Below are 13,258 nucleotides of genomic sequence, written 5' to 3'. Positions count from 1 at the left end.
CAATGTGAATGTTCAGATTAAGAGAAGTATTAGACAGACCAGCAACTTAAAGGTATATCCCTTATTGCAGAGTTAACTTTAGTGTCAGTGTTGTCCCTGCCTTTCTCACATGCACCTTTACACACTTATTTCCTGCTTCACCATCCCACAGGATATCCATCCACTTCTACCCCCTCCCTTCACACATCTATTTCCCTTTCACCAGCCCTCCATCTAATAACTTACATATGAAGTTTCCATGGCTTCTGTGATTTCAAACACATCAGCTGATGGTAGTTCCTTATGTTGGGATCAGTGTCTCTGAAGTTTAGTCACAATATTTATTGGTCAAAGGTGATGTCGCGTGCTTCTGGCGTCTCCAATTACCTGGGAAGATAGGGGGGGTCTGCAAGGTCTGGTGGCTGTCGTGTGAGGCGCCCAACTTCAGCCAGTCAGAGCCAAGCCTCTGTTTTGACCTTTCTGCCGGAACGGATGTCGCATGCATAGATACAGATTATATAGATATAGATACAGAAACAGATATAGATATATAAAACAAACAAACAAACAAAAAACCCACAACCCTTAACTCTTCTTAGGATTTTTTCCTCCTTGTTTTTTCTTTAAAAAAAAACCCCCACCAAAAAAACCCTGAAAACCAAAAATAACTTTGCAAAAATGTGAACAAAATTTAGAAGTAAGAGCAAAATTATGAACCAATCATTTATCAGAATGCTATTGCCCCCTTTTTTTAAAAAAAACTACTACTAAAGAACAATATTTGGCCTGGGGTTCAAAGGGCTGGAATAAGGCTGCCTTCTCACAATAATTACATGAAAAGGAAAGAAACTATTTATTATTTCCCATAATTGTCCCCCCCTTTTCTCATATTGAATCTCTGACCTTGGTTCCCTGCCTTCTCTCTGCAGCAGTTTGCTCAGTCCCCTCAAATGCCCTTTTTGGGTTTTGCTTTTTTGTTTATTTTTTTACTTTTGGAGTAATTCAATGAAATTAGTGTTTTGAGGAGGGGGGGGTCAATCTCTCTTGGACAAGCATGTTTGAATACTCCATGTGAGATCAATGGCTTCCCAAACCTTTGCTACAGGACCTCACAAGAGCTGTGTCAAATTGGTCCCAGTTTAAGGCTAACCAGCTGGAGACCCCAGTAAAGACAGCCAGAGTTCTGTATTTGTTTATTCTGTGAGAATCTGGGAATGGTGGTACCTCCTCTTCACGAGGATCCCACGGGGATTTACCCTTCATCAAATGACCCATCCCTCTAACTGGGCCAGTGACTGGAGCAATGCAATATGGATGGTGGGAAGGAGCTACAGCCTTTGCATTCAGTTGGCACCAGAGAGCCTATTAACAATAAATTCAATGTAATTACTCTGCCTGGAGTTGGACCAAGAGCCTCCACCTGCTCTGGTACTAGGGCTTGATTCTTATTTCACGTTGACCCCTCGGAAGCCCCCTGTGGGCGCAGGACCCAGCAGTGTGGTGGGAAGGCTGATTCCTGCAGCTCAGAAGAAGCCACCTCTTACCTCATTCCTGCTGCCTCTCTGTGATCAGCCCTTAGTGTCATGCCAAGTCATTTCTATCTTTAAATGGATGGGTGGGAAACTTCTGAATGACTCAGTAGGTAACACTTTACACTCAAACATGGCATTACAGGTTATTTCAGTGACGTCCAATGGAACATTTGAGGGCTTCATACTTCTTAATGCAGATTAGAAGTGCAGGGTTCCCTGAGGACTGCATTTTACAAAGGCTGTGCATTCATGTGGCCAGCAGTCAGATGAAAGGGTCTTAAGAGGGACTGGCACTGATTCAGAACCCAGGGGAAGAGGAGAAAGGACTGTACAGTCCCCTGCTCCCTGAGCTTTCCTGGGGAAAACGGCCCCAGGCTTCAAAAGGTTTGATTTTTAGTCCAGTCTCCTGGGAGGAGACCCAGTATAATGCCTCTCTGTCCCCAGACCTCTAATCTGTATGACTTTAGGCTTGGAGTGCAGGCCTGGAAAGCAGGAACAAAAAGATTTTTTTAAACACATTTGGCCTTCTGGCTTCTTGTGTCCTAAGCCCAGAAATGGGGCCACAGAGAGCCTTCACCTGAAGATTTAAGTACCTGCAGCATCAAAACCGTAACCCACAATAAGGCTGACCATGTTCACGCCTTTCAAAGTGCTTGTATGTGCTCAACTGTGACTCCGCTGGTCCAGCTGAGGAGTCTTGCTCTGGGAGGTGACACCAGAAGAAGTGCAGGTGCCCAGGGTGACAAAACTTCAAAAACAGGTCCCGCTGCTGCAACTCATTATTTATGCAAATGTGGTGGATTTCTCATCTGCCAAACAGGAAACGTAGGTTCGATTTTTGTCCAGTCCACTTCATGTGTAGTCACCACGCATGCATCATTGGAGGCTTGCATGTTTCTAGGACGCTGAACAGATCTCAGTAGAGCACGCAGATGCCTCTGGAAGAACTAGGAGGAAAAGCTTGCTGTTATCGTTCTGAAAAATCAGACAATGAACCCCCATAGAAAATGAGGGTCTGATGTACCATCAAACATGAGGGAAGACAGGGCAGGATCTGGCACTTTCAGCCTGTTGTGTGTTGGGTCACCATAAGTCAGGGAACAAGTCTACACAGCTAACAACATAACCACAAAGCATAACTACTGCATTAAGCATTTATATAAGCATAAAGTACTTACTGTAAACCTAGTACTCTTCTGGGTCTGTCTCAATCAAGACAGTAAAGGAGAGAAAGCATTCCTTGCCATCAGGAAAGTGAACACTCTACATGTGGAAACCCTTCAGAAACAATAATGTTACAAACCAGAAATGTAACAGACACTCAAGTGCTTGTCAGTCCTGACAGATGGGGCAGAGAATTGAAGTCCTATTTCATGCATGAGGAGTAATAAGCTTCTGATTCATTAAGCTCTTCTCTCTTAGGGGTCAGTAAACCCACTTCTCTTAAACTATGCAGTACCTCCTACACTCTTCTTTTAAGCCCCCATGTATATTTAGGGAAATTTCACTGAGCGATTCTGAATAATGCATACTGTGCTCATCAAAAAGAAATTAGTTGCTTTGTAAAAAGCAAGCGCATTTGCAGGAATATACTTGAGGCTTTCCCATCAACCTGTTTTCTGCACACTGTGTGAATTAGAAATACACTTAAACCCAAATGAGATAAGTGGAGGTCAGGATTTAAAACAAGCCAAGACCAAATACATTACAAGCCAGAGAACTTTCACATTTTGTTTCTAACAGCCTTTTCCCTTAAGCTGTCCAGTATATTTGATTTCAGAAACTTGTAACCAGTACTTGAAAGAGGAAACATCTTGATTAAGACGAGGTCTCTTAATTAAGGTAAAAAATAGTATCAGTGCTAAAAGGGACAAAAAGATCTGATTCTATTTATCTATTGGTCTTGTCAGGTTTCCTCAAAAAAATATAATTTTGTATTCCAAACAGCAGCTGAGTTTTGTGGCACAAGGTTTCCAGTGAATCATTTTAGGTGTTTATCTCCAAGAGTCTGTAGAGACCTTGGAAAACCTACAAGGTTTGGGAAAATGAAAATGAAGGCTAGATAGGATGGGAGTAAATCACGAAACAGCTGCATAGCTTTAGACAAGTCCTCTTACCTCACATCACCTTCTTATTGATGTCAATGTCATCGAGGAGGCTCTGATTCTCCCTGACTTGATCTGTAAACAGAACGTAAAGTTTTCCCATCTGATATCATCTCTACGACTTTTGATATATTTGTGCCCATTGTTGCCATGATTGTGTCGTTAAGAGTTTATCTTCTTCCTACCGTTCTCTACTTTACCAGTGAGGATGTCCTTTTCTAGCAATTGATCTTTCCTGGTGACATATCAAAACTAAACAAGTCACAGCCCTGTTTGTCAACCTCCATTCTAAGGATCATTCTGACTGTGCTACTTTTTTGACTGTTTTGTTCATTCTCCTGGCAATCCACCATCTACGCCACATTCTTTTCCACAGTTTTGAGTACTTTGATTCTTCTTTCTGTCTTCTTTATTCACTGTCCAGCTTTCACATCCCTCTGAGGCTATTGAAAAGACTTGGGTCAGGCACAACTTAGTCATCAAAGTGACATCTTGACTTTTGAAAATTTTAGAAGTCTTTGTAGCAGATTTGCCCAGTGCTGCATCACATGATGTCTTGACTACTACTTCCATGAACACTGATTGTTGAACCAAGTGGAATAAAACTATTATAACATCAGTTTTTCTTCACCCTTAATGTAGCCAATTTTATTGCCATGTTCCCTTGAGCTTTAGGTTTCTTGATTACAAAACAAGGAAGGTGAACTTCATTGAATTTCTCCCAGAAATTCAGCCATCAACCATTTTTAAATATCAAGAGTTCTCTTCACTATAGAACCAAATGTGCTCTCTTTGTCCACATGAAGCTTCACCTTCCTTTATTCAGTCATAATTTGCTGAGAACCTACAATGAGCCAGATCCTTTGCTCAAACACTGTGGATAAAAAGCCAAAGACTTGATTCTTGCCCTCTCTTATCTCTGAACTTAGTGGAAGAAACCAACAGTTACAGGATAATAGAGGATGTAAGTAGATGAAGGGCTTCTGGAACACACTGAGAGCATAGCAGGGATGGGGGTGGGAAGGGGTGTCTTTCTGATCAACAAAAGTTGGAAAAGGAACTGGCTCTTCATGTGCTGAGGAGGTATAGAAACAGCCAAGGAAAAAAAAAAAAAGAAACAGCCAAGGAAGTGGTTCATGCAGAACAAGCCACAGGTAGAAGGTACAGGCTTGTGAGGATGTGGCATACATTTAATGAGCCAGTAGACAGAAATTAGATTATAGCAGGCCCTTTATAATGTGGTGGTTGTTGTTGTTGTTGTTGTTAGGTGCCACTGAATCTCCTGCTACTCATAGTGACTCTAGGAAGTATAGATAGAAACCCTATCCTACCGTATCCTATCCTATCCTATCCTATCCTATCCTATCCTATCCTATCCTATCCTGCACCACCCTCATAATCTCCCCTACACCCAAGCTCATTGTCCCAATCACTGTCAATCCATGTCATTGAAAGTCTTCCTCTTTATCCATGGGGGGAAGGTAGGAGCAGAGGGTTAAGAATGGGCAGGGAACAAATCATTGTTGCTGTTGCTGTTGTTGTTGTTAGGTGCTGTTGAGTCGAGTACAGCTCATATGAACCTTATGAACAAAAGATCTGAACCCTGTTCTAACCTGCAGCATCCTCACACTTCCTAACACACAAGAGCCCATTGCAGCAGTCACCGTGTCAGTCCACCTGGTTGAAGGTCTTCCTCTCCTTTGCTGACTGACCCTCCATTCTTCCCAACATCATGTCCCTCTCTAAGGAATAGTCCCTCCTAGAAACATGCCCAAAGTATGTGAGGTGAAGCCTCATCATTCTTGCCTCCAAAGAGCACTCCTGCTGCACCCTCTCCAAGACATAGCTGTTTGTTCTCTTGGCCATCCATGGGATGTTCAGTGCTCTTCTCCAACACCACAACTCAAAGGCATCAATTCTTTTTCTGTCATCCTTATTGTCAAGCTCTCAAAAACATAGCAGTAATCCAAAAGAATATGCCTTAATCAAAGGCACCTTAGTCCTCAAATGGACATCATTAGTCCTTAACAATTTGGAGAGGTCTCCAATTGCAAATTTTCCCTATGCAATGTGCCTCCTTATTTCCTGACTGCTGGTACTAAGGGGGTTAATCGTGGATCCAAGCTAGAAGAAGCTGTTGACAATGTCGATCTCCTCTCCATCCATCAGACACTACCTGTTGATCCATTGGTAAGAATCTTTGTTTTCCTGATATTTGAGATGCAATCCATTCTGAAGGCTGCATTTCTTGGTCTTATGAAACAAGTGTTTTAAATCCTCCTCACTTTCATCAAGCAAGGTTGTGTCATCTGCATAATGCAGATTATTGATGAGTCTCCCTTCAATTCTGATGCCACACTCTTCCTCATAGAGTACAGCCTCTTAGAAACTTGCTCAGCATACAGATTGAATAAATATGGAGAGAGGATACAACCCTGGCATACTCCATAGATTGTGGTGAGGCCTTTAAAAAAAGCTTTTCCATAGTAAGTATCTATTAGATTGTTTGACACAAAGTAAATACTTTAAAAGGGCTTGTTAGACTAGAAGAATGGATGAGTGGGTACACTGATAATGGGTAGATAAATGCATCGATGATGAATGATTTAATGCACTGATTATGAATGGATAGATGCATTGAGGATAGATAGGAATGGATGCATTGATGGATACATGGACTAATGACAATTAAAGGAAAAGTCTACAGAGGATATATCTATCAGGTTATGTACTTCTTCAGATCAACCTTAATCCCATCTTATAGGCATTTGTGTAAGAAATTGATTAGAGCTAGAAATTAAAAAACTACCTGGCCTCGGTGTCTGTGGAAGCTGTGTGACCTGCTGCCATTGAAGGATGAAGAATTACAAGGTCTTATTTTAGGTTCTGTCTAGACACCGCTCTAAATAGGAACTTTATGCTAATCTGCAGGTGTTGTTTAGGAACAGGTTACTCCCAAATAGTAGCTAGTATGTCATTAAAAAAAAAAATCAAGAACAAAGAATGCTTCTTTAGACCAAGATCTCCAAAGGGAAACATCTTAGCCAATTTGTCCACTCCTCCCATACCACCTGGCTCCTGCCTATACTCTATCCAATTACTGAAAATCAGATATTCACACTGGGTATAATTAATTAAATACATTTTGACTAATTAACCTAAGAACTGGCAAATAGGACCTCCCTTTGGTAGTTTGAAGACAGAACTACTGGTGGGGCTGCTGATTAAAATGTGAAGTGAATCTGGCTGGAAACTAGCGTGTAATGGATGGGAACACTTTAGCAACATTTCTTTTAAGGTTTGTCAAATTGTATCCTACTGATATTGCTAACCCCTTTAGTCAGTAAGTATAAAATCCATCTGATAGCATAAAATATATCTGACAATGGCACACATCAAATCCCAAACTGAACATTCAAAATAAATTGTATCGAGATTTTGTCACAATCATTGATTTCTGCTTTTCAAGCTGGTTTCTGGGGCAGCCACATAAAAGTTAAATACAAGCTATCTATGGCCTCATCGGATTGCGGTAATTCATTAAACCAATGGTGGCTTTAATAAATCTGAGCATAAAGATTGCTTCTACAGACATCCTCAGCTTGGAAATGTGCCACTAATCAAAGAGGGTGGCAAAACTAATCTTGTTGGCACAGAGGGGAGGTGAGAAGGAGTTCTGGAGGGTGTCTGAGGGCTTAAGGCCAAGGGTAGTATCGTGCTGCAACAGCAAGTTCGCACAGGTGAGATGGGAGGGTGCCTCTTCAGAGACAGCCTTTCAATAGCTAGTGGGAGGCACCAGGGCAGCCCAGGTAGCTAGTTCTTCCTAACAAAGCTTGTGGTAGTAGTGTTTTTTCACTTCTTGAGTGATCCTATTGTCTTAAATTGATTAATCATTTCCCCCACCACATTCACTTTCTGATAAAAACGAAGACATGTTCTTGACAGTTTAGAAAACATTTTCATATCCAGTGATTCCAGCAACCCAGGGCAGTGGGCAAGATGAGATTATTATTATACTCATTTTTAGAGATGAGACAATGAAAATAGAAAGCAAAGTGATTTAACCAAGACCTCATAGCTAGCAGAGCTGGGACTCCTCGCCCAGCAGTAGTCAAAAAGCTCAAATCCTGGGATCAAACACCATCTCTATGTTATACTAGGTATGTGTCCTTAGGCAGGTTGTTTAACTTCTCAAAAATCTCAATTTTCTGAATTGTGAAGTAGGGATAAGAAAAATATCTCATCCCTGTAGGGGGTTTAATGAGCTCAGGTAGATTGGATGCATGTTGTTATTGTTATTGATGTTAGGTGCTGTAAAGTCGATTCCAACTCACAGCAGCCCCATATGACAGAGGAAAATGTCAGGGTTTTCTAAGATATAATCTTTATGGAAGTAGATTGATCAGATGCATAATAAACTGTGTGTATGTGTATGTGTGTCACATATTTGCTATTATTTGTAGAGCAGGTTGTACATAAAAAGAAAAATGAGGAAGGAGGAGAGGAAAGTAAACTGAAATTTCCATTTTTCATGCCAATAGAGAAAACAATGCCCTTGCCATACGCTGGTCTCTTCCATCCAATGGTGAAGCACCCATCTTGTTAGTATATGTGAAAGGAAGCCCATGATGGTACAGTCCCTTTCAGCTGGGACTCATTATTGCAAATAGCAGTGCAATGAAGAGATGAGAGAAGAATTTAAATACACTGACTGACAGAATTTTTAGGAAAAGTGATACACAAGAAGATAAAAGGCAATCAGGAAAAAATTTACATAAACCCTTGTGATCTCAAAGGTCGTCTATTTGGGAGTCTCTTAATGGAAATATGTCTTCTTTCTTACTTTCTGGGTGATTATTTAATTAAAAAGGAAAGAATTTAAATGAGTCAAGTGATGAGAGGAGAGTAGATTTATGTCAACTGCAACCAGAAGCACTTACTTCTATGGAGAAAAATTGGTCCATTCATATGCAAGTTAAAATTTAGGGCAGAACAGTAAACTTAACCATGAATTGAGAATGGGCCAGGACCATAAATACGTGGACATTAATATGCTTTGAGAATGTTTTAAAAATCAGATTCCTATATTTGAATTTTGTAAATAAACTAGTATTTTTTAAAAACTTCGATTCCTTTTATGCTTCTTACACTGTTTAGGAAAAGAAGATAGTATATTAACCATTAATTTAGTTGAACTTCAAAATGACCCTGAGAGGTAGGCAGGGTAATTATTATAATTCCCACTTTATAAAAGAGTGTAATATATGCTTATTGAGGGCAAGGACCAAGCTATTTGTCTTTTTTTTTAAATCTCTATTGCCTGACTAATAAAATGTAAGTCAAATATTGCAGCAGAACTTACTAGATAGATGTTCTGCTTTATACATCAATCCTTTCTTAGAAGGCAACATAGGCCAGAGGTTTAGAGTTGTGGCTGTCCATAAGTCCACTGTGAATTCAAATCTTGGCTTTTCTCTCTTGGAGCCTCAGCTTAGAAGAGTAATAATAGTACCTGCCTCACAAAGTTGTTATAATGAATAAACACTGACTGATTAAGAAGAAGGGGAAATGCAGAGCTGGTAGAGGAGTGTTATTTAAATTCAGGTGGGATAGAACCAGGTCAAATTTTTATTCCTGTGGACTTGAGTTCATTTTGTCAGCTTCAGCTTGAACTTGCATATAAGTAGTTGGTGGTTTGTTCGACAATCAGCGCCTGGCCTGGTTTTCAAAGCTGATATTGACTTTCTCCAGCAATCACTTAATCACAGGGTCACACAATTTGATGGGGGGAGAGAAGGGTGGGTAAAGGAAAATGGGAAGAGCTGGTGTGAAAAAACAATATATATGAACTTTATGAACTTTGTAAGTAAACCAGCATAAAAGAAAAATTTTTAAAAAGAAAAAACAAAAACAAAAAAACTGAAGAAAAATAAAAATAACAGAAGGAAATGCTGCCTAGTCCTGTACCAGCTTTACCAGCTTTAGGGTCAGTGGTATATTTGTGCCCGTTGTATCGCTACCGTGTCAATCCATCTCACTAAACATTTGCTTTGGTTTTGTGGCTCTTCTGCCTATGATCTTCTACTCTGGTGGCCTAATGGGTAGGGGGTTGTGCTGCCAACCCAAAGGCAGGCAGTTCAAATCTACCAGCTTTCATTGTACCAGTACCATGCTGTTTTAGTTACTACTGCTGTGTAGTAGGTTTTGAGGTCAGAGAGTGCTATGCCTCCCACTTAATTTTTGGTTTTCAGAAGTACTTTGTTTATTTGAAGTCTCTTTCCTCTCCAAATAAATGAGACAATTTCCCTTTCAATCTCCTTGAAAAATGAATTTGCTGTCTGTATTGGGAGATAAATTTCGATCCCCTTGAAAAATGAATTTGGTATCTATATTGAACACGTAGATTGCTTTTGGTAGGATTGTCATTTCCATTTCTTTAGGTCGGGTCTTTTATTGTGTCTTGCACAATCACTAGTTAGGTTCATTCCCAAGTATCTCAATTTGTGATTAGCTATTTTAAATTGTATCGCTTTTTATGTTTCCTTTTTCTGAGCTCTCTTTGTTATTGTTGAGGAATCCCACTGATTTTTAGATATTGATCTTGTGTTCTGCCACACCAGTGGAACAGAATTGAGAATCCAGAAATGGACCCATCTAACTATGGTCAACTTATACTCAACAAGGAATTAAAACCTATCAAATGCAGAAATGGCAACCTCTTCAACAGATGGTGCTGGCAAAACTGGACTGCTACCTGTAGGAAGCTGAAACAGGATCCACATCTCACACCATACACAAAAAATCAACTCAAGGTCGGATCAGAGACCTCAGAATAAATCCCAAAACCATAAATCTCATAAGAGACAAACTGGGACCAAGCTTAGAAGGCCTAGTCTACAGTATAAATTGAATGCCAAATATAGCCCAAAATATATAATTTGAAGAGGATAAAATAGATGAATAGGGGCCTCTAAAAATTAAGTCTCTGTGTTCATCAAAAACTTTAATAATGTTAGAAGCTGAGGCATGCTTCTCACTAATTAAAAACAATAACAACAATAACAAAACCAATAAATGACTTTTTCCAAAGGGTGTAAAGGAAACCTACTGACTAGGAACAAACATTTGACAATACCATCTCGAACAAGCGTCTCATAATAAAAGTTTACAGAATTCTACAAGATCTTCAGAAGAAAATGACTGATAATCCAATGACAAAATGGACAACAGGCATGGAAAGACTTTTCACAGAGGAAGACATTCAGATGGCCAACAGACACATGAAGAAATCACTGGCAATAAGAGAGATGCAAATCAAAATCACAATGAACTACCATCTTACCCAATAGCAGTGGCAAAGTTTAGGCAACCCTCAAGTGATAAATGTTGGAGGGAAGGTGGCAGGATAGAAATTCTTACACATTGTTAGTGGGATTGTAAAATGGTAACAACCATTCTGGAGGGCAGTTTGGCCTTTCCTAAAAGCACCTAAACATAGAGATTCCATATGACTCAGTTATTCCATTGCTTGGAATATACCCTGAGAAAATGAGAACTGAGGCACAGAGACTTATACACCAATGTTCACAACACCGTTATTCACCATCACAAGAACATGGAAATAGCCCAGATGTCCAACCACAATGAAATGGATTAACAAATTATGGTACATTCACACAATGGAATATACAATGCAGCACGCAGGAGCAACGATTTGTACATTACTACCTAACATGGGAGGGACTGGAGAGCATTATGCTGAGTGAACTAACTCACTCTCATAAAGACAAATATTGTTCAAGACCATTATTGTAGAGCATGTAGAGATCCAAGGGGGGAAGGGGTCACACAACTTGATGCGTGGAGGGAGGGACTGATAAAGGAAAGGGAAAAGGTCTGGTTTGAAAAACCAGTATATATGAACTTTGTGTGTAAACCAGTATAAAATAATAAAAAAAAAAGGTCTACCTGCTTCTCCAAGGAAGAAAGAAGGACAATCACTTCCCAGGCAATTTACAGCATCTGAAAACCCACTGGAGGGTCACCTATGTGTCAGTTCTGACTCAACAACAAGTCTGCATCTCTGCGTCTACTTTGCCTCCATGATGTCCTCCCCCATCACTTAGTCTTTCCTGCCAAAGTGGCCAGAACACATGAACCATCCTTGGTTCTAAGGAGTATTCTAAGATTTCTTCTAAGACTGGTTTGACAACTCCTGGCACATTCAACATGCTTTGCCATGGTTTCAGTCAAGTGTACATTAATCATTAAAATGCTTGATAAATTAAGATGCTAAAAGTTATAGTTATTAGTAACTCATATACAACTGACTGGAAGAGATTGATATTTGTTACCATTCCAAAGAAAGGTGACCCAACAGAGTCTGGAAATTATCAAGCAATGTCATTGATATCACATGCAAGCAAGATTCTGCAGAAAATTATCCAAAAATGTTTGGAACAATATGTCAACAGAGAACTGCCAGAGGTGCAGGCTGGATTTAGAAGAAGTCACAGTACTAGGGATATTACAGCGAAAGTAAGATGGATTTTGGCAGAAAGCAGAGAATACCAGAAGAATGTCTATCTGTGCTTCATTGACTATACAAAGGCTTTTGACTGCATGGATCACAACAAGCTATGGCTGAGAAGAATGGGAATCCCAGAACATTTGATTGTGCTAATTTGAAACCTATACTTGGACCAAGAGGCAGTCGTCAGAACAGAGCAGAGAGACACTGGATGGTTCAAAATAAAAAAAGGGGAGTCCTTCAGGAATGTATTTTGTCTCCATACCTTTTCAATCTGTATGCAGAACAGATATCTGAGATGCTGGGCTGTATGAGGAGGAATGTGGCATCAGGATTGGTGGATGAATCATCAACAACCTGCGTTATGCAGGTGACACAACCCTTCTTGCTGAAACTGAGAAGGACCTGAATGAAGCGTTTGCTGCAGAAGGTCAAGGATTGCAGTCTTCAATATGAATTGAAGCTCAACATCAAGAAAACAAAGATTCTCACCACTGGGCCAATTAGCAGTATCAGTACGGATGGTGAAGAGATTGAGATAGTTAACAGTTTTTGTTTACTTGGTTCCACAGTCAACACTCTTGGTAACAGCAGGCAGGAAATCAGGAGACAAATTGCATTGGGAAAGTCAGCTGTGAGGGACCTCTCAAGAGTACTGAAGTACAACAACGTCAGGCTGGAGACTAAGGTGCGCCTGATCCAGGCTATAGTCTTTACAATTACATGCTATGCATTGGAGAGTTGGACAGTGAATAGGGTTGATAGAAAGAGAATTGATGTCTTTGAGTTGTGGTGCTGGAGAAGAGTGTTGAATATACCATAGACTGCTAGAAGAACAAACAAGTTTGTCCTGGTGAGGGTGAAGCCAGAATGTTCCCTGGAGTCAAGGACTCTGATGCTTCATCTGACATACTTTGGACATGTTGCAAGGAGGTTCTGGTCCTTGGAGAGGGACATCATGTTTGGGAGAGTGGAGGGACGGTGCAGGAGAGGAAGACCCTCGATGAGATCAATCGATTCTGTGAGTGGAGTGGTGGGAATGAATGTGTCTGAGATGGCGAGTTTGGCACAGGATAGAACGGCGTTTAGGGCTCTTGTACAGAGGGTCGCTA

Source organism: Elephantulus edwardii, unplaced genomic scaffold, assembly GCF_000299155.1.
Source record: "Elephantulus edwardii isolate Elephantulus edwardi_28Jun2011 unplaced genomic scaffold, EleEdw1.0 scaffold00028, whole genome shotgun sequence".
In the NCBI taxonomy this organism is placed as follows: Eukaryota; Metazoa; Chordata; class Mammalia; order Macroscelidea; family Macroscelididae; genus Elephantulus; species Elephantulus edwardii.
Note: the sequence above shows the minus strand (reverse complement) of the source record.